This window comes from Capricornis sumatraensis, chromosome 9 (assembly GCF_032405125.1).
Source record: "Capricornis sumatraensis isolate serow.1 chromosome 9, serow.2, whole genome shotgun sequence".
Classification (NCBI taxonomy): domain Eukaryota; kingdom Metazoa; phylum Chordata; class Mammalia; order Artiodactyla; family Bovidae; genus Capricornis; species Capricornis sumatraensis.
Window position 1 is genome coordinate 13,828,087 of NC_091077.1, and position 22,375 is coordinate 13,850,461.

The window sequence follows — 22,375 nt, forward strand, 5'->3', positions numbered from 1 at the left end:
TCTTAGTCTATGAGATTCACTAGGCAAGAATACTGGAGTGGGTTGCCATGCCCTCCTCCAGGGGATCTTCCTGACCCAGGGATCAAACCCACACCTCTGACATTTCCTGCATTGGCAAGCGAGTTCTTTACCACCAGCACCACCTGAGAAGCCCATGATGGTTCCTAGAAAAAAACAATAGCACTTGTTTTCATTTTTTAATTTTAGTTTTGGAAAAAAATACAGTATTTAGAAGTTATTCAAAAATTACTTGGAGAAGGAGGAAATGAGTAGAGGAACTTGAAGGAAAGAATTACTTATATTTAAAAAAAATTTTTTGACTGCCTCACCCAGCATGCAGATTCCTAGTTCCCTGACCAGGGGTCGAATCTATGTGCCTTGCAGTGGAAGCATGAAGTCTTAATTCCTGGACCACCAGGGAGGTCCCTAAATATTTTTAGAATTTAAGGCATAGAAGAAAAATTTCTCTAAAACAAATGATGTCTGAGTATCCATTTCAGAGTAACTCATGTCTATATTTTCCAGTACACATATCAACAATATGGAATCAGAAAACCAGACAGACATCTCAGAATTGCTCCTCCTGGGCCTCTCTGGTAATGCAGACCTGCAGCCCCTCCTGTTTGGGCTCTTCCTGTCCATGTACCTGGTCACCATGCTTGGGAATCTGCTCATCATCCTGGCTGTCAGCTCTGACCTCCACTTCCACACTCCCATGTACTTCTTCCTCTCCCACGTTCTTTATTGACATCTCTTTCATCTCCACTATAGTCCCCAAGATGCTGTCAAGCATCCAGACAGAGAACAAAGCCATCACCTATGCAGGCTGCCTCACTCAGGTGTCTTTTTTCATGGTTTTCATTTGTATGGACAATTTACTCCTGACCATCATGGCCATCTGCCACCCACTGTATTACGTGATCATGAACCCCTGTCTCTGTGGTCTGCGGCTGCTTCTCTCTTTGTTCGTTAGCATTCTGAATGCCCTGATCCACAGTCTGATGGTGTTGCAGCTGTCCTTCTGCACAGACTTGAAAATCCCCCACTTCTGTGAACTTGCTCAGATCCTCAAACTTGCCTGTTCTGATATTCTTATCAATGGCATCCTGGTGTATCTGGTGACTAAGCTGTTACGTGTTGGTCCTCTCTCAGGCGTAATTTTCTCTTACACACTGATTGTCTCCTTCATCCAGAGAATCCCATCCATTGGTGAGAGGTATAAAGCTTTTTCCACCTGTGGGTCTCACCTCTCTGTCATTTTCTTAAATTATGGGACCTGTGTTGGTATCTACCTTAGTTCTGCAGCTACTTTCTCTCCCCCAGGAGGAGGGCAGTGTGATGTACACTGTGATTACTCCAATGATGAACCCCTTCATCTACAACCTGAGGAACAGAGACATAAAGATAGCCTTGAGGAAATTCATCTCCACAACGTTTTCTTTTTCATGATTCTGTCATCAACTTTTGGTGTGGGATTCTAGAATGAGTCAAAGGGAATGAAATATTGGGTGTGCCAGAATTTCCGGTTCTTTCAAAATTTAATTCTCTTAGTAAAGTGATTAATCATGAGTTTTCAAGTCAAGTATCTTTGTATTAAATCCTACTATCCTGGGAATTCTCTAGCAGTCCAGTGGTTAGGACTCCATGCTTCCACTTCAAGGGGAATGGGTTTGATCCCTGATCGGGGAACTAAGATCTCCCAGTTTGCTGCAATGCACATTCCTCCCCAAATCCTTCTATCTTGTGTTTTGCTACCTGTCATTTATCAAGCAACTTAACCGAGTTCAGTTTGATATCTATAAAACAGGCAAAATATTACATACTTAATAGTGAAACAGGAAATTTATGTATACAGAAATTTATCTAGATTAAGCACTAGTAAAATCAAATGTGTAATTATCAGGTGCTGCTGCTGCTGCTAAGTCACTCTAGTCGTGTCCGACTCTGTGCGACCCCATAGACGGCAGCCCACCAGGCTCCCTCGTCCCTGGGATTCTCCAGGCAAGAACACTGGAGTGGGTTGCCATTTCCTTCTCCAATGCATGAAAGTGAAAAGTGAAAGTGAAGTCACTCAGTCGAGTCTGACTCTTTGCAACTCCATGGACTGCAGCCCACCAGGCTCCTCCATCCATGGGATTTTCCAGGCAAGAGTACTGGAGTGGTATTAGGTACTAAGAGAAGTCAATTAATCTCCATAAAGCTGGAGGAAAAAATCATTATTATCAGGTGTGCAGTTCATGTGTTTGTATACTTGTGAACATACATTTGCTTTAGCATTATATGTTGATAAACCAATTCTCATTTCATCCTCTTCCTTTTGAGTCATCTTCATTTTCCTCATTTCTGCTGGAATCTATACAGAGAAATTGATTAGAATAAAGTCAGTTGAGAGTTTTTTTTTTCATCCATGAATTATACATAAGTGCATTTCTTCATTTTCAAATATGTGGAGAACCTATTTTTATGCCTTTGTCAGTGGCTTTTAGTATCATTGCATTGCGGCTAGAGAACATACTCGGCACAATTTGAATTCTTTGAAATTTAAGTGTGGAATGAACATACTTAGCACAATTTAAATTCTTTGAAACTTAAGTGTGGAATGCAGCAGTTGTGGTCAAACTTAGTAGATGATCTGTTTGTGCCTAAAGATCATTTCGGCAGTGATCAAGTGCATTTTCTGTATATGCCCACCCATTAGGTCAAACCTGTTGAAATCTGACTTTTTTTGTCTCCTTGTTGTATCAATCATGAAGTGATATATGTTAAAACCAGCCAGTGTGATATTGAATTTGACTGTTTCTTTTTTTAATTTTTATTTTTAATTGGAGGATAATCGCTTTACAATGTCATGTTGGTTCATAGGGTGAATCAGCTATTTGTTGTTGTTCAGGTGTTAAGTGGTGTCTGATCTTTACAACCCCATGGACTGCAGTGCCCCAGGCTTCCTTGTCCTTTACTATCTCCCAGAGGCAGATATAAGTATACATGTATCCCCTCCTTCTTGAGCCAAATCACCACCCCCCCGCCCAACACACACGCACTGAATTTGACTATTTCTGCTCATAGTTCAATCATTAGATACTGAGTACAAATTCAGAATTGTTATATCTTTCTGGTGCATTCAGTCTTTTATCTTTATGAAGCTACCATTGTTATCCCTGGGTGTATTATTGCATTAAAATCTACTTTGTCTGATAGTGAAAAGTGAAAATCAAAATGTTAGTTGGTCAGTGGTATTTGACTCTTTGCAGCCCCATGGACTATAGACCACCAGGCTCCTTTGTCCATGGAATTCTCCAGGCAAGAATCCTGGAGTGATTTGCCATTTCCTTCTCCAAGAGAAAAAATTTTAGAGAAAAAATTGTAGCCTTAAAAAGTATGTTAAAGCTTGAAATATTATTTAATACCTTACTATTTTAACATAGTAAGGTATTAATAAGAATAAACGTAGCAAACTCAAAGGTTAAAGCAGGAAATAATGATCACAAAAGAACAAAGTAAATTAATTTTGAAGAAGTGGAGTGGTAGAGAGAAAAAAACTGAAATTTGGTTTCTTGAAAAAATACTAATAAAGCAATCTCTAGCAAGGTTGATAAATTTAAAAGTTTACATAAATTAGTATTGGTATTAATTAGTATTAGTATTAATTCCCAGTCCAGAAGTTAATTCAGAAAGGTGGATTCTCCAGGCCAGCATACTGGAGTGGGTTGCTATGCCCTCCTCCAGGGGATTTTCCCAACCCAAGGATCAAACCCAGGTCTCTTATGTCTCCTGCATGAGCAGGTGGTCTCTTTACCATTAGCACCACCTGGGAAGCCCAGAAAGGTGGGACATGGATGTTTATTATATTAGGGTCCTGCCCTCTTTGTGTTCAAGATATTCCACAATATGGAGGAGGAAATGATAACCCACTCCAGTTTTCTTGCCTGGGAAATCCCGTGAACAGAAGAGCCTGATGGGCTACAGTACATGGGGTCACAAAGAGTCAGACACAGCTAAAGCGACTTAGCACACACACATGCATGTCAAAGTCTAGGCATTGCCTATCGCCCCTGTATTCTGTGTAGTGCGCTTGAACAGGTACCAGTTCTCTCCTCTCCTAGTGCATCTTGCTCCAAGTGACTCATGCATTCTTGCTTTGAACAGGCTTGATACTTGAAATCCCAGCAGTTGAAGCAGTGGCAGGGTCAAAATGTGAAATCAACAGAATGAATGCCTTTAGCAGCGGTTGGAGAGAACAAGACTCCTATCCACACATGGTCAAAATAGATGGATGCACAAGGATCAAAATCATGGCTGGTCTAGGGACAGTTTCGATGGAAGCCTTGGGCTTCCTTGAGGCCTCGTATCCCCAGCCACCCCAAGATTGCCCAATTGCTTTTCCTTATCTGGTTGATGTTACTATTCCTCCCTTTGGCATTTCCTGGGCTTACCTAGTGGCTCAGCTGGTAAAGAATCCACCTGCAATGCGGGAGACCTGGGTTCAATCCCTGGGTTGGAAAGATTTCCTGGAGAAGGGAAAGGCACTCCAGTATTCTGTCCTGGATAATTCCATGGACTGTATAGTCCATGGGGTTGCAAAGAGTCGGACACGACAGAGTGATTTTCACTTCACTTCTCTAAGGGATCCTCCTGGTGTGGAGTTTGAACCTGGGTCTACTGTATTGCAGGCAGAGTCTTCACCATCTGAGATAGTAATGGACCATAGTTACCCAGGGTTTTTCTGGCATCTCACAGGTGGTGGGCAACCTGGCTGTCGCCCATACTGGTTTGCTTTCAGTTCCTCCCTATTCTCCAGAGACATTCCTTTGGGGTGCTAGTCTAAAGGAAGATCCTTACCCTCAGTGTTCACCCCGATCCTGCAGAATTTAAAGCTCATACTGGTCCCTCAGCTTCCCTTGTAGACCACCTCAAGGGTAAAACCAGCACCAGTGTCTGACTCACTACTCTGGAGCCCTTTCCTCTCCTAGTACACATGCAGCATGTGTGTGTGTGTGTGTGTGTGTGTGTGTGTGTGTGTGTAAGTTTAATGTGTCAGTTCAGTTCAGTTCAGTCGCTCAGTCGTGTCCAACTCTTCGTGACCCCATGAATCGCAGCACGCCCGGCCTCCCTGTCCATCACCAACTCTCGGAATTCACTCAGACTCACGTCCATCGAGTCCATGATGCCATCCAGCCATCTCATCCTCGGTCGTCCCCTTTCTCCTCCTGCCCCCAATCCCTCCCAGCATCAGAGTCTTTTCCAGTGAGTCAACTCTTTGCATGAGGTGGCCAAAGTACTGGAGTTTCAGCTTTAGCATCATTCCTTCCAAAGAAATCCCAGGGTTGATCTCCTTCAGAATGGACTGGTTGGATCTCCTTGCAGTCCAAGGGACTCTCAAGAGTCTTCTCCAACACCACAGTTCAAACGCATCAATTCTTGGGCTCTCAGCCTTCTTCACAGTCCAACTCTCACATCCATACATGACCACAGGAAAAACCATAGCCTTGACTAGATGGACCTTAGTTGGCAAAGTAATGTCTCTGCTTTTGAATATGCTATCTAGGTTGGTCATAACTTTTCTTCCAAGGAGTAAGCGTCTTTTAATTTCAAGGCTGCAGTCACCATCTGCAGTGATTTTGGAGCCCCCAAAAATAAAGTCTGACACTGTTTCTACTGTTTCCCCATCTATTTGCCATGAAGTGATGGGACCAGATGCCATTATCTTCGTTTTCTGAATGTTGAGCTTCAAGCCAACTTTTTCACTCTCCTCTTTCACTTTCATCAAGAGGCTTTTTAGCTCCTCTTCACTTTCTGCCATAATGGTGGTGTCATCTGCATATTTGAGCTTATTGATATTTCTCCCAGCAATCTTGATTCCAGCTTGTGTTTCTTCCAGCCCAGCGTTTCTCATGATGTACTCTGCATAGAAGTTAAATAAGCAGGGTGACAATATACAGCTTTGACATACTCCTTTTCCTATTTGGAACCAGTCTGTTGTTCCATGTCCAGTTCTAACTTTTGCCTCCTGGCCTGCATACAGATTTCTCAAGAGGCAGGTTAGGTGGTCTGGTATTCCCATCTCTTTCAGAATTTTCCACAGTTGATTGTGATCCACACAGTCAAAGGCTTTGGCATAGTCAAGAAAGCAGAAATAGATGTTTTTCTGGAACGCTCTTGCTTTTTTCATGACCCAGCGGATGTTGGCAATTTGATCTCTGGTTCCTCTGCCTTTTCTAAAACCAGCTTGAACATCAGGGAATTCATGGTTCACGTACTGCTGAAGTCTGGCTTGGAGAATTTTGAGCATTACTTTACTAGCATGTGAGATGAGTGCAATTGTGTGGTAGTTTGAGCATTCTCTTGCATTGCCTTTCTTTGGAATTGGAATGAAAACTGACCTTTTCCAGTCCTGTGGCCACTGCTGAGGTTTTCCAAACTTGCTGGCATATTGAGTGCAGCAAGATATTAATTTGCAAAATGCTTATATCTTGCAAAACGGTTACATTCATTGTATTAGCCATCATCTCTACCATGCCACATAATTACCACATTTTTTTGTAGTAAGAAAATTTATGATTTACTTCTTAGCAAATTTCAAGTATAAAACACATTTTTTGCTTCCCTTAATATTTTAATATAATTTGTTTCCTCTATAATTATATGTATTTTATTAAATGCATAAAAATACTAAACTATTAAATGCATATAAATATAAATTACTCTAAGAAGGGGTTGATAAACTTTTGCTTTTGTTGTTCTTTGTTGTTTTGGCCACACCCTGTAGCATGTGGGTTTGCCAGTTTGCCCTAGAGGTAAAGAACCGCCTGCCAATGCAGGAGACATAGAGACATAGGTTTGATCCCTGGGAAGATCCCCTGGAGGAAGAAATGGCAACCCACTACAATATTCTTGCCTGGAGAATCCCATGGACAGAGGAGCCTGGCAGGTTACAGTCCATGGGATCACAAAGGGTCGGACATGACTGAGCAACTGTGCACACACACAATGGTATCTTATAGTAAACTAGGCATTTACAAGCATGGCTCAAATATTAACATATAAAAGGGAGTGATAATAGCAAATTTTACCTGTGCCTCTGGAAAATGCTGAGAAGATGCTGACATGCTGTATCATGTGGAATCTTAGTTCCCTGACCTGGGTGGAACCCTATTCCCTCTGCATTGGAAGCACAGTCTTAACCATGGGACTAACAGGGAAATTTCACAAGTGAAGCCTTCTGGGAGGAGCAAGACTTATTATTACCTGGAATTAGCAGATGGTGATTGCAGCCATGAAATTAAAAGACGCTTACTCCTTGTAAGAAAAGTTATGGCCAACCTAGAAAGCATATTCAAAAGCAGAGACATTACTTTGCCAACTAAGGTCCATCTAGTCAAGGCTATGGTTTTTCCAGTAGTCATGTATGGATGTGAGAGTTGGACTGTGAAGAAGGCTGAGCGCCGAAGAATTGATGCTTCTGAACTGTGGTGTTGGAGAAGACTCTTGAGAGTCCCTCAAGAGACAAGGAGATCCAACGAGTCCATTCTGAAGAGACAAGGAGATCCAACGAGTCCATTCTGAAGGAGATCAACCCTGGGATTTCTTTGGGAGGAATGATGCTAAAGCTGAAACTCCAGTACTTTGGCCACCTCATGCGAAGAGTTGACTCATTGGAGAAGACTTTAATGCTGGGAGGGATTGAGGGCAGGAGGAGAAGGGGACGACAGAGGATGAGATGGCTGGATGGCATCACTGACTCGATGGACGTGAGTCTGAGTGAATTCCGAGAGTTGGTGATGGACAGGGAGGCCTGGCGTGCTGCAATTCATGGGGTCGCAAAGAGTCAGACACGACTGAGCAACTGAACTGAACTGACCCTTTGACTTTTGACTTCAAGGAGACTTTTTGCCATGTGTAGTGTCTCCCTTGGGAGAAGGCAATGACACCTCACTCCAGTACTCTTGCCTGGAAAATCCCATGGATGGAGGAGCCTGGTGGGCTGCAGTCCACGAGGTCGCAAAGAGTCAGACATGACTGAGTGAATTCACTTTCACTTTTCACTTTCCTGCATTGGAGAAGGAAATGGCAACCCACTCCAGTGTTCTTGCCTGGAGAATCCCAGGGACGAGGGAGCCTGGTGGGCTGCCGTCTATGGGGTCGCACAGAGTCGGACACAACTGAAGTGACTTAGCAGTAGCAGCAGTGTCTCCCTTATCCTTTACTCAGACAGGGATTTTGCTTCTCTTTGTCCTTGTCGGGTTATTCCCTTGAGGTGTTTACAAGAGACAAAAATTGACTATTTACCCTGTTTCCATTGTTACTTTCATTTTTGAGATCAAACGGGGGGCTGTTTGTAAATTCCTCAACTGGAGCCCACCTATCTCTTGACTCAGGAAATCCAAAGCGGAGGCTTGTTGTTCAGTTGCTCAGTCCTGTCCGACTTTACAACTCCATGGACTGCAGCACACCAGGCTCCCCTGTCCTTCACTATTTCCCGGAGCTTGCTCAAACTCATATCCATTGAGTTGGTGAAGCCATTCAACCATCTTGTCCTCTGTCGTCCCCTTCTCTTCCTGCCTCCAATCCTTCCCAGCACCAGGGTCTTTTCTAATGAGTCGGTGCTTCGCATCAGGTGGCCAGAGTATTGGAACTTCAGCTTCATCATCAGTCCTTCAAATGAATATTCAGAATTGATTTATTTTAGGATTGACTGGTTTGATCTCCTTGCAGTCCAAGGGACTCTCAAGAGTCTTCTCCAACACCACAGTTCAAAAGCATTAATTTTTCAGTGCTCAGCCTTCTTTATGGTCCAACTCTCACATCTGTACATGACTACTAGAAAAAGCATAGCAGTGAGTATACAGTACTTTGTTTGCAAAGTAATGTTTCTGCTTTTTAATATGCTGTGTAGGTTTGTCATAGCTTTTTCTCCAAGGAGCAAGTGTCTTTTAATTTCATGGCTGCAGTCACCATCTGCAGTGATTTTGGAGCCCCCCCAAATAAAGTCTGTCACTGTTTCCATTGTTTCCCTATCTATTTGCCACGAAGTGATGGGACTGGATGCCATGACCTTCATTTTTTGAATGTTGAGTTTTAAGCCAGCTTTTTCACTCTCTTCTTTGAACTTCATCAAGAGGCTCTTTAGTTCCTCTTTGCTTTCTGACATAAGTGTGGTTTCATCTGCATATCTGAGGTTAAAGAGGAGGCTGGCTGATTTTAAATGTCCAACTGGAGTCCATTTATTTCTTGCCTCAAACCTAATAGGTTGTGTTTCAGGGAGCTTCCAGGTTGGAATGCAAGAACTCATCTATGTGCTCTGACAGTGGAGCTCCCTGAACTCTCAGAGGACAGAATCTCCTGTGCTGAAGACCCTCTGGACCCTGACCTGTGTATATATCTATCTGACTGTACATTCGTATTCTTTAGTATCCTTTGTAATAAGGAAGTGATCTAGTAACTTATTTTCCTGAGTTCTGCAAGCTACTCTAGCAAATTGAGCAAATCAAGGACGGCTTTGAGGGGACTTGCAATGTATAACCAATTAGTCAGACTGATTCTCAAAAGGTGTGCTGCTATTTTACCATTACCCTATCGCCACACCCTGACTCCGCTTCCAATCTTCATTCTATTCACCTTTGGCACCAGATAAAGTCTTTTCTGGGAGATTATTCTGTGCATTTTGAGATGTTTAGCTGCACCCCCAGATGACACCACTAGATGCCAGTAGCACTCCACCCAAACCCGGTTGTGCCATTTTACAAAAATCTCCAGTTCAGTTCAGTTGCTCAGTCGTGTCCGACTTTTTGTGACTCCATGGATTGCAACACACCAGGCTTCCCTGTCTATCACTAACTCCTGAACCTTACTCAAACTCATGTCCATTGAGTCGGTGATGCCATCCAAACATGTCATCCTTTGTCGTCCCCTTCTCTTCCCGCCTTCAATCTTTCCCAGCATCATGATCTTTTCCAATGAGTCGGCTCTTCGCATCAGGTGGCAAAAGTATTGGAGTTTCAGCTTCAGCATCAGTTCTTCCAATGAATATTCAGGATTGATTTATTTTAGGATTGACTGGTTGGGTCTCCTTGCAATCCAAGGGACTCTCAAGAGTCTTCTTCAAAACCATAGTTCAAAAGCATCAATTCTTTAGTGCTCAGCCTTTAAGGTCCAAATTTCACATCCATATATGACTACTGGAAAAACCATAGCTTTGACTAGATGGGCCTTTGTTGGCAAAGTAATGTCACTGCTTTTTAATATGCTGTCTAGGATTTTCAGGAAGCAACTGTTAGAACTGGACATGGAACAACAGACTGGTTCCAAATAGGAAAAGGAGTACATCAAGGCTGTATATTGTCACCCTGCTTATTTAACTTACATGCAGAATACATCAAGAGACACACTGGGCTGGATGAAGCACAAGCTGGAATCAAGATTGCTGGGAGAAATATCAATAACCTCAGATATGAAGATGACACTACCCTTACGGCAGAAAGTGAAGAAGAACTAAAGAGCTTCTTGATGAAAGTGAAAGAGGAGAGTGAAAAATTTGGCTTAAAGCTCAACATTCAGAAAACTAAGATCATGGCATCTGGCCCCATCACTTCATGGCAAATAGATAGGGAAACAGTGGAAACAGAGGCTGATTTTACTTTTGGGCTCCAAAATCACTGCAGATGGTGAGTGCAGCCATGAAATTAAAAGACACTTACTCCTTGGAAGGAAATGATCAACCTAGACAGCATATTCAAAAGCAGAGACATTACTTTGCCAACAAAGGTCTGTCTAGTCCAGGCTATGGTTTTTCCAGTAGTTATGTATGGACGGATGTGAGAGTTGGACTATAAAGAAAGCTGAATGCCAAAGAATTTATGCTTTTGAACTGTGGTGTTGAAGAAGACTCTCGAGAATCCCTTGGACTGCAAGGAGATCCAACCAGTCAATCCTAAAGGAAATCCATCCTGCATATTCATTGGAAGGACTGATGCTGAAGTTGAAACTCCGATACTTTGGCCACCTGATGTGAAGAGTTGACTCATTTGAAAAGACCATGATGCTGGGAAAGATTGAAGGCAGGAGGAGAAGGGGATGACAGAGGATGAGATGGTTGGATGGTATCACTGACTCAATAGACATGAGTTTTGGTAAGCTCCAGGAGTTGGTGATGGACAGGGAGGCCTAGCATGCTGCAGTTCATGGGGTCGCAAAGAGTCAGACATGACTGAGTGACTTAACTAAGGCTTGTCATAGCTGTTCTTCCAAGGAGCAAGTTTCTTTTAATTTCATGGCTGCAGTCACAATCTTCATTTTGGAGCCCCCCAAAATAAAGTTGGTCACTTTTTCCATTGTTTCCCCATCTATATGCCATGAAGTGATGGTACCAGATGCCATCACCTTCATTTTTTGAATGTTGAGTTTTAAACCACTTTTTTCACTCTCCTCTTTGACTTTCATCAAGTGGCTCTTTAGTTCCTCTTTGCTTTCTGCCATAAGGGAGGTGTCATCTGCATATCTGAACTTATTGATATTTCTCCCTGCAATCTTGATTCCAGCTGTGCTTTATCCAGTCTGGCATTTTGCATGATGTACTCTGCATATAAGTTAAATAAACAGGGTGACGATATACAGCCTTTCCAAATTTGTAACCAGTCTGTTGTTCCATGTCTGGTTCTAACTGTTGCTTTTTGACCTGCATACAGGTTTCTCAGGAGGCCCCATCTCTTGAAGAATTTTCCATAGTCTGTTGTGATTCACACAGTCAAAGGCTTTGGTGCAGTCAGTGAAATAGATTTTTTTTTTTAATTCTCTTGCTTTTTTGATGATCCAGCAGATGTTGGCAATTTGACCTCTGGTTCCACTGCCTTTTCTAAATCCAGCTTGAACATCTGGAATTTCATGGTTCATGTACCATGAAGCCTGACTTGGAGAATTTTGAGCATTACGTTGCTAGCGTGTGACATAAGTGCAATTGTGGAGTAGTTTGAGCATTCTTTGGCATTGCTTTCCTTTGAGATTGGAATGAAAACTGACCTTTTCCAGTTCTGTGGCCACTGCTGAGTGGCCACTGCTGAGTTCTCCAAATTTGCTGGCATATTGAGTGCAGCACTTTCACAGAATCATCTTTCAGGATTTGAAATAGCTCAATTGGAATTCCATCACCTCCACTAGTTTGTTCCTAGTGATGCTTCCTAAGGCCCACTTCACTTCATGCTCCAGAATGTCTGGTTCTAGGTGAGTGATCACACCATCGTGATTATCTGGGTTGTGAAGATCTTTTTTATATATTTCTTCTGTATATTCTTGCCACCTCTTCTTAATATCTTCTGCTTTTGGTAGGTCCATACCGTTTCTGTCCTTTATTGAGCCCATCTTTGCATGAAATGTTCCCTTGCTATCTCTAATTTTCTTGAAGAGATCTCTAGTCTTTCCCATTCTATTGCTTTCCTCTATTTCTTTGCACTGATCACTGGTAGGCTTTCTTATCTCTCCTTGCTATTCTTTGGAATTCTGCATTCAAAAGGGTATATCTTTCCTTTTATCCTTTGCTTTTCACTTCTCTTATTTCTTCAGCTATTTGTAAGTCCTCCTCAGACAGCCATTTTGCTTTTTTTGCATTTCTTTTTCTTGGGGATGGTCTTGATACCTGTTTCCCATACAATGTTATGAACCTCCATTCATAGTTTATCAGGTACTCTGTCTCCAACATTTTGGCCACCTGATGCAAAGAGCTGACTCATTTGAAAGGACCTTGATGTTGGGAAAGATTGAAGGCAGGAAGAGACGGGGTGGACAGAGGATGAGATGGTTAGATGGCATCACCGACTCAATGGACATGAGTTTGGGTGAACTCCGGGAGTTGGTGATGGACAGGGAGGCCTGCTGTGCTGCAGTCCATGGGGTCACAAAGAGTTGGACATGACTGAGTGACTGAACTGAACTATCTATCAGATCTAGTCCCTTGAATCTATTTCTTACTTCCACTGTATAATTGTAAGGGATTTGATTTAGGTCATTCCTGAATGGTCTAGTGGCTTTCCCCACTCTCTTCAATTTCAGTCTGAATTTGGCAATAAGGAGTTCATGATCTGAACCACAGTCAGTTCCCGGTCTTGTTTTTGCTGACTGCACAGAGCTTCTCCATCTTTGGCTGCAAAGAATATAATCAATCTGATTTCAGTATTGACTATCTAATGATGTCCATGTGTAGAGTCTTCTCTTGTGTTGTTGGAAGAGGGTGATTGTGTGTTGTTGGAAGAGAGTGACTGCTATGACCAGTGCATTCTCTTGGCAAAACTCTATTAGCCTTTGCCATGCTTCATTCTGTACACCAAGGCCAAATTTACCTGTTACTCCAGGTGTTTCTTGACTTCCTACTTTTGCATTCCAGTTCTATATAAAGAAAAGGACATCATTTTTGGGTGTTAGTTCTAGAAGGTCTTGTAGGTCTTCATAGAACCGTTCAACTTCAGCTTCTTCAGTATTACTGGTTGGGGCATAGACTTGGGTTACTGTGATATTGAATGGTTTGCCTTGGAAATGAACAAATATCATTCAGTCGTTTTTGAGATTGCATTCAAGTACTGCATTTCAGACTCTTGTTTCTCCTCAATTTCTTCTAAGGGATTCTTGCCTACAACCTAGAGGGCATATTAAAACGTAGAGCCATCACTTTGTCAACAAAGGTCTGTATAGTCAAACTGGTTTTTCCACTAGTCATGTCAGGATGTGAGAAAATGTAAGTGAAAGTGTTAGGTCCTCAGTCCTGTCCGAATCTCTGTGACCCCATGGACTGTAGCCCACCAGACTCCTCTGTCCATGTGGTTCTCCAGCCAAGTTCCAGCGTCGGTTCCCTTTTCCTTCCCCAGAGTATCTTTCTGACCAGGGTATTGAACCTGGGTCTCCTGCATTGCAAGCAGATTCTTTGCCCTCTGAACCATCAGGGAAGCTGCACAGATGTGAGTGCTGAGAGCCAAAGAATTGATGCTGTCACACTGTGGTGCTGGAGAAGACTCTTGAGAGTCCCTTGGACAGCAAGGAGATCAAATCTGTCAATCCTAAAGGAAATCAGCTGTGAACACTAATGGAAGGACTGATGCTGAAGCTGAAGCTCCAGTAACTCTGGCCACCTGATTGGAAGAACCGTCATTGGAAAAGACCCTGATTCTGGGAAAGACTGAAGGCAGGAGAAGAGGGCAACAGAGGATAAGATGGATCCTGCTTGGTTTCAAGTGCTGCTGTGACCTTTCTTGACTCAGAAACAGGAAAAATATTTCTTGCAAAGCAGTAAGATTCATGGCTGATGGTCGAAGTAGAACTGAGCATTTCCTGTTGGAGAGAGGAGTCCAGCCTGTTGTCAAGTTTATAATGGAAATGTGGAAAAATCGGGTTGCTATTATTTGATGTCGATAAGATGGAGTCAGGAGTTTGATTTGTGGCATTTTAATGTATCTATTAAAAGCAGTGCTTACTTAAAATGGTAAGATTCAGTGCTAACAGACATAGGACAAAAAGAGGCCTGAAAACTGATTACCGGGGGACTTGAACAATTATCAGTTCAGTTCAGTTCAGTCGCTCAGTAGTGTCTGACTCTTTGCCACCCCATGAATCGCAGCATGCCAGGCCTCCCTGTCCAGCACCAACTCCCGGAGTTCACTCAGACTCACGTCCATCGAGTCAGTGATGCCATCCAGCCATCTCATCCTGGGTCGTCCCCTTCTCCTCCTGCCCCCAATCCCTCCCAGCATCAGAGTCTTTTCCAATGAGTCAACTCTTCGCATGAGGTGGCCAAAGTACTGGAGTTTCAGCTTCAGCATCATTTCTTCCAAAGAACACCCAGGGCTGATCTCCTTCAGAATGGACTGGTTGGATCTCCTTGCAGTCCAAGGGACTCTCAAGAGTCTTCTCCAACACCACAGTTCAAAAGCATCAGTTCTTCGGCGCTCAGCCTTCACAGTCCAACTCTCACATCCATACATGACCACAGAAAACACCATAGCCTTGACTAGACGGACCTTAGTCGGCAACGTAATGTCTCTGCTTTTGAATATGCTATCTAGGTTGGTCATAACTTTTCTTCCAAGGAGTACAAGTTGGAGAAAATGTGCCTGATTCGTAGATTACACCTAGGCAACTCCCTCAAGCCCGCTTTAATCCCCAAACTACATTTCCCAGAATCCTTTCCGCTCTGTGCTTCCTTGTTCGCGTCCAGATTTGAAGTCCCGCGACACTTAGAAGGCGGAAGTGAAGCGGAAGCCATTACTCTTGGGAGGAGAGTGCTGCTATACACATGGGAAGAGGAGTGGTCCACCGTGGCTTCTTACAAGCTCTTGGTCCCCGCGGCCTATCGGACTTTCCGTATGAACTTGTCATCCCTTCGGCTGCAGCTTCCGTGACCTTTGCTTCCCATGATTCTACTGTCGGTGATGTAAGTCCCGCTTTCCTCACTTAACCCTTTACTCTTGCCCTTCATGGGAACCCGGGAAGCCCAGAAGGACGGCAGAGTTAACAGGGGACAGGACCTGGGACCGGGAAGCCGGGCAGGAGTGTGTTTTAGACCCTGTGATAAGCGGTATGAAGTGCTGGTGATGAAGTTTAGGACCCGGCTGAGGCACCAGTAATGTGGTCCAAAAAAATTGACATCTTGGGGTGGGGACAGAAAAGCCCATTCCAGATGAGTTCAGGACGTTATTGAGGTGGATATGTGAGTCAGGAATTGGAGACCCAAGGATAAACTACCTACCTTTTGCTTTGTGGTCATTTTTGTCTAATATTAATAGCAGCACACTGGTTTTCTTTCAGTTAACATTTGTCTTGGATGCTTTTTTACACTTAAACTTCTCTGTTATTTACTTTAGTTGACTGTCGTGTAAATAAAATACACTTCAGCGTTGTTGTTTAACTTGAGAATTAGTCCATTAATATTTAATATGATTACTAATATTTTGCATTGACTTTTGCCATCTTATTTGGTGCTTTCTGGTTTCCCTTCGAATAATTTTTTTATTAGAATATAAGATATATGCCCCCCCGCAAAGTATGAAAACACACAAAATTAAAAGAAGAATAAAGTGATTCCTCAAACTAGGACAAGAAAAATAAGATTATGAAAACTCAGAAACCTGTATTCTTCTGAACTGCATCCACCTCCTTCTCCGTGATTTTTTCCCTGGATTTTACTGCTTGTATGTTTTCTTAAAAATGTATTTCCTAATTTTGAGAATTACTTACAACGAATTACATGCACCCAAGTATTTTCAGAGACATGCGCCTACCATTCTCTTTTAGATACATAGTGACTTAAATTTTAGTCAGTTTACAAAGCTCCATATACTGTGGTTTTACTTGCAAATTGTGTTTTATACACGCACACACCTGTGCGTGTGTGTAAATTTTGAGAATATTGGCATTATTATGCCATTGAATTTTACAGTTAACTGGTTACATCTTCTATAATGCTTTTCAGTCAAGTTTTATGAGTATCAGCAAGAAAGATATAATGGTTTTTGTTATTGTTAGTTTTATTCTTTGGAAAGTACTGATGTATATTTATGTTTTTCTTTCGTATCACACGTTTATTTTTATTATTTACTTTCTTTACTGGACTTCCAGTAGTATTGAATGGAGTTCGAAAAGCCAACTTGAGGCAGTCCTGTTTTCTTTCTGACCTTAAGGGGAATTAATTTGAGTGTTAGCTGAAGGCTTTTTTTTTAAAAAAAAATAGTGTTAGGTAAAGGAAGCTCCTTTTTCCTAATCTAAGAGTTTTTTGTCATGAAAATCACTCACCGAGTGATTTTTTTTCCCCAGCATCTACTTTGATGTGTTGATGTACTTAAGTCATCTCAGACTATGCCTGATCTGTGGGTTCTAGTTCTGTTTGTGTTTTAAATGAATAAGTGAAAAATATGATTATCTTATTTACCTGGTAATGGTATTAAACCAATCTACATTTGAGTGAAATTGGCTTGTAATTTTCCTTTTCTGTTTCACATTTATGCCAGCCTCATAAAATGGGGTGGGAGTGTTCTCTTTTTTTCTAAACTCTGGAATATTTTACCTAAGAGTAGACTCACTTTTTCTTTACAAGGGAATTGTACCAGGAAAAACCACTGGGGTCTGGAGTTTTTTTTTTTTTTTTTTTTTCTAAAGCTGTTGTTTCAGTTCTCTAAGAGTCAAAGGGCATCCAAGTTCTCTATTTAATTATGGTAAATAAAATTTCTTTAGGAACTTATTCATTCCATCTAAAGCTAAATTGTATAATCAAAGTTGTTAAAATATGGTCTTGAATTCAGTTCAGTTCAGTCGCTCAGTCGTGTCCGACTCTTTGTGACCCCATGAACTGCAGCATGCCAGGCTTCCCTGTCCATCACCAACTCCCGGAGCCTACTCAAACTCATGTCCATCATGTCAGTGATGCCATCCAACCATCTCATTCTCTGTCGTTCCCTTCTCCTGCCTTCAATCTTTTGCAGCATTAAGGTCTTTTCCAATGAGTCGTTCTTCACATCAGGTGGCCAAAGTATCGGAGTTTCAGCTTTAGCATCAGTCCTTCCAATGAATATTCAGGACTGATTTCCTTTAGGATGGACTGGTTGGATCTCCTTGCAGTCCAAGGGACTCTCAAGAGTCCTCTCCAACACCACAGTTCAAAAGCATAAATTCTTTGGCACTCAGCTTTCTTTACAGTCCAACTCTCACATCCATACATGACTACTGGAAAAACCATAGCTTTGACTAGACAGGCCTTTGTCTCTGCTTTTTAATATGCAGTCTAAGTTGGTCATAGCTCTTCTTCCAAGGAGCAAGTGTCTTTTAATTTCATGGCTGCAGTCACCATCTGCAGTCTGTCACTGTTTCCATTGTTTCCCCATCTGTTTGCCATGAAGTCATCTCATACTGTGTTTTTAGTGCTTGATATATGTGTGATGTTACCAGTTTTTCATTCTTGTATTTATATGTTCTTTCCTTTATTTTAAATAAGTCCTGTCAGAATTGTGTCAATTTTCTTTTTCTCTTAAAACTTTTGGCTTGATTGAACCACTTTATAATATGTATGTTTTCTGTTTCATAACTTTGTGTTCTTCATAATTTTCTTCTTTTACTTTCTTGGCACGTTTCTTTACAATTTCTTACATTGGATACCTGCACATCCCAAAGGACTGTAGTGAATATTCTATTGTATTTCAGTTCTAAGTATTATCAAATACTATGACTTCTTTGACATGAAAGTTATTTAGGACTTTTAGTTTCAATTTCTGTGACCTTTTCCTGGTTCTTGGTTATTGTTTGCGAACTTACACTGTAGTCAGCTTGATGCCATTTTCTGAGACACACATTGTACCCCATGTGTGGTTGGATTTTATAGTTAGGAAATACTATTTCATCTTGTGCAGTCTGCATATAGTTATTGAGTTGTCTGCTTAAACATATTATTGAGAGCTCTGGTAGTGGCTTTGTCCATTCTCCTTAGAGACCTACCACCCTCTGCCTGTATTTTTGAGGCTAAAACATATATAGTATATAGCTAAAACAGTTATAGCTTTTTCAGGGGTTATACCTTTTTTCATTATGCAGTTCCTCAGTTTTTACTCTTAGCCTTTTTGCTTTAATTCATTCTGGTATTAAAATATTTAAACCAGATTTTTAAAAAAGTATTTACCTTGTATGTGAAGCGAAAGTCGTTCAGTCATGTCTGACTCTTTGTGACCCCATGGGGTGTACAGTCCATGGAATTTTCCAGGCCAGAATACTGGAGTGGGTAGCCTTTCCCTTCTCTAGGGGATCTTCCTAACCCAGGGATTGAACCCAGGTCTACCCGCATTGTATGCAGATTCTTTACCAGCTGAGCCACAAGGGAAGCCCATTTACCTTTCCATTCTTGCTATATTCTTATTTTTTAGATGTTCTTGCAAGCACCATATAACTGGATTGTTTTTACTCCATTTTGAGACTCTTTCTACTGTAGTTGAAGTGTTTGGTCAGCTTTTTTATAGCTTTTTTTTTTTTTTTTTCCTGCCCTCTAGCTTTTGATTTGAAAATTTTGTTCACTCCACATTTTTCTTTGCATGTTTTGAATTTATCTATGTGTGTATATATATGTATGTGTATATATATATATGTAGAATTTATTTATATGTATTATCTTAGTAGTTGTCTTGGAGAATTCTTATCCTTGTTTGTTCATGAAATTTAGATTTTTGATACCTTATCACTCTCCTCATTTACATCACTCTCCTGGTTTTGTGATCATCCATTTTATTTTATTATTTTTTAAAAATATTTATTTAATTATTTGGTTGTACCTGGTCTTAATTGTGGCAAACAAGATCTTGAATCTTCATCTTTATTTTGTGGCATGCAGGGTCAAGTTCCCTGATCAGGAATTGAACCTGGTCCCCCTGCATTGTGAGCAGAATTTTAGCCACTGGACCATCAGATCATGCCACCGGTCTTGCATTCTAATTTTGTCTTTTTTTTTAAACTCGAAAGAGATTATCGTGTATAGTCATGTTTAGTTTCATTATACCCACACATTTTCCTTGTTGTGTTCTTTCTTTGGTTCTTGGACCCTTTGGTGTAAGTTCTTAACAGTCTTTGCTTCCTTGAATTTTCCTTTCTTCCTAAAGTATTTGTTTTAGAATTTCTCTTTTCTGTGAGTGGCAAGTTCAAATATGATGTTATTTTGCCATCTTAATGGACATTTTGATTTTTAAAGTATATTCCAGAGCCATGAAGATGTTCCACTATCTTCTGGCTCCCATTGTTGCTGGCCAGTAGTCAGGTGTCAGCCTAATGTTTTACTTTTTTAAAGCAATGATTCTTAAAGTGTGTTCTTCAGACCAACAGCATCAGCATCACCTGGGAATTTGTTATAAATGCATATTCTTGCATTTCACACCCCATATCTTCAGAGTCAAAAACTGGGGCTAGGGCCTAGCAATGTGAGTTTTTAAAAATACATTTCTGGTTTTAACAAGCTCTCCAGGTGATTGAGATGCAACTAGAAGTTGCATCCCATTGCTTTAAAGGTAACCTGCATTATTTTCCTCCCAGGCTGCTATTCAGATATTCTTCTGCCATTTTTGTTCTCTGGTTCAGTTTAATTGTATCTAACTGTGATCTGTTTTTATCTTCAGTGTCTTTATATTTGCCTTCTGAAATGAGAAATTCACAGCTACTGTCTTCTGCAATAATTGCCTGGACTCCTTCCTTCTCCTTTTAGAATTCTGTTTAGAATCAGTTCAGCCATTTTCCTCTGTCTCCCATGGCTCTTTATGCTTATCATCTCTTTATCTGTGTGCCCTCATGTTTATTCTCTAGAAGTGGTTTTTAAATTTAAGCCTGTGTACAAGTCACCTATAGTGCTTGTTATTAATAAAATAGATTCATCAGTCTACTTCAAAACTCTCCTTTAATTGGGCTTGGATATGAACTGGGAAGCAGAATTATTAAAGTTCTCTAGGTGATGTTTATGCAGCTGGCTTGAGGACCAGACTTTGTGTGAGACTCTGAAAAACAGGTTTGTTTGTTTGTTTTGAGAGGGGGACTGTGTAATCTGATGAAACTCTTTATTTCAACATTTTGCCTTTATTTTAACAATTGTAATTGTCCTTTTAGAAATTACACATTTTAAAATTTCTGTGTATTTATTACCAGCGTGTGAATGATTTTTAAAAATACCTGTGTTTATTTTGTATTGTGCTTAAAATAGTTTTGAATGGGAGATTTAACCAGTATATGTAGATTGCCTGTTGGAAACAGAAGTATTAATCTGTCCTTTTATCCCCTGGGACATTTCATCTGATTGGTTGAAAGCTTACAGATAGTGAAGTATAGAGATGTTAATTTATGAGTGTAACACATTTCTGGAGTAAAAAAAATGGCTTGCAGTATTCTCAAAACTATTGTTTCTTTAGGCCTACAGGAATTACTGGTAGAGACAATTCTAGCAGGGGCAGAAATACCACTCAATAAAAGTAACAAAAAGATTATTCTGTCTATAGTAGTTCCACCTGGAAATTCTGAATATCTCTGGGTTGTATTACAAAATTGAATATGGGGATTTAAAATCAAATATTGGAGGAATTATGGCTACAAAAGGAGAAATCATAATAGAACAATTGTAAAGGATAAAATGTGTTTTGGACTGAAAAATGATGAAGGTAGGTCTTTTGTAATTTGAGGAGCAGTGGTGAGATTAGGGTGAGAGAGAAATGCATGTGAGCATGCAGAATACATGGTGGCATTAACTCTGTGCTTGTGTGATGCTGAGATCTGTATCTAGGGTCACCAATTCTAGCTCAACAAGTGGTATAATTGCTCAGATGAGAAATACTCCAGAACCTTGCTCTGGTCTATAGTTTACATTACCATGAGACTTTGAAAATATCCCACAGATTTGAAATTGATGTGAGTGCATTCTCCATCCAGGCTTGAACCACTTGTGTACCTTGCCCCATATTTCAGATGGTGAACAGTGAGGGCCAAGGCGTGCCTAAGCCACATGGCTGTGTCAACATACATATATCTCATAGGATCTGAACAGGATTCCCCTCCCCTCCAAGTTCCATCCCTTGTGATCTTCCAAGACCCCAAGGCCCAAGGATGTCATCTCAGTATGAAGAGAAATGTGGGTCATCTTATTTGTCACCACTCACTGTTTCAGTCACTTTAAACCTGTTTATTATTTGAGGTACTGTTCCAGACACTGCATACTCAGTTGCTTAGTCATGTCCAACTCTTTGTGACCCCATAGACTGTAGCCCACCAGGCTCCTCTGTCCATTGCATTTTCCAGACACAATACTGGAGAGTGGGTTGCCATTTCCTTCTTCAGGGGATCTTCCTGACTCAGGGATCGAACCTGCATCTCTTATGTCTCCTGCATTGGCAGGTGGGTTCTTTTACCCACTGAGCCACCTGGGGAAGCCCTTCAGACACTGCAGCAGTGAACAAAACAAAGACGTGAAAAATCTTTGACTTCCTGGCACTTCTTGTCTAACAGGGTACATATTGTGTAGGAGATTTTGTCCAGAGAGCAAATTTTTGAATCATTGTTAGTGAGGCGAACCTGATTCTAGTGATGACAAGCCCTGAGCTGTAGCCCACAGTTCATAGAGTATGGGGCCGAAGGCATTGGAGATCGGAACACATGGTCCTAGATGGATCCTCCTCTTGGTTACTTGAACCATCATAAGCCAGGATGAGCGTTGAATAAGTCTGGAGCCTAAGTGTTTAGTGAGTGAATTGGTAACATGGACTTTTCATGTGGCTCAGTGGTAAAGAATCTGCTTGCCAAGCAGGAGATGCAGGTTTGATCACTGGGTTGGGACAGTCCCCTGGAGTAGGAAATGGGAACCACTCCAGTATTCTTGCCTGGGAAATTTCATGGACAAAGG

General features: G+C 41.3%; 1 pseudogene; it reads left to right on the forward strand.

The window, feature by feature from the left end:
• The first annotated feature begins 538 nt into the window (after positions 1-538).
• LOC138085681 (olfactory receptor 7G3-like) lies at positions 539-1,449 on the forward strand (annotated as a pseudogene).
• Positions 1,450-22,375: the final 20,926 nt, after the last annotated feature.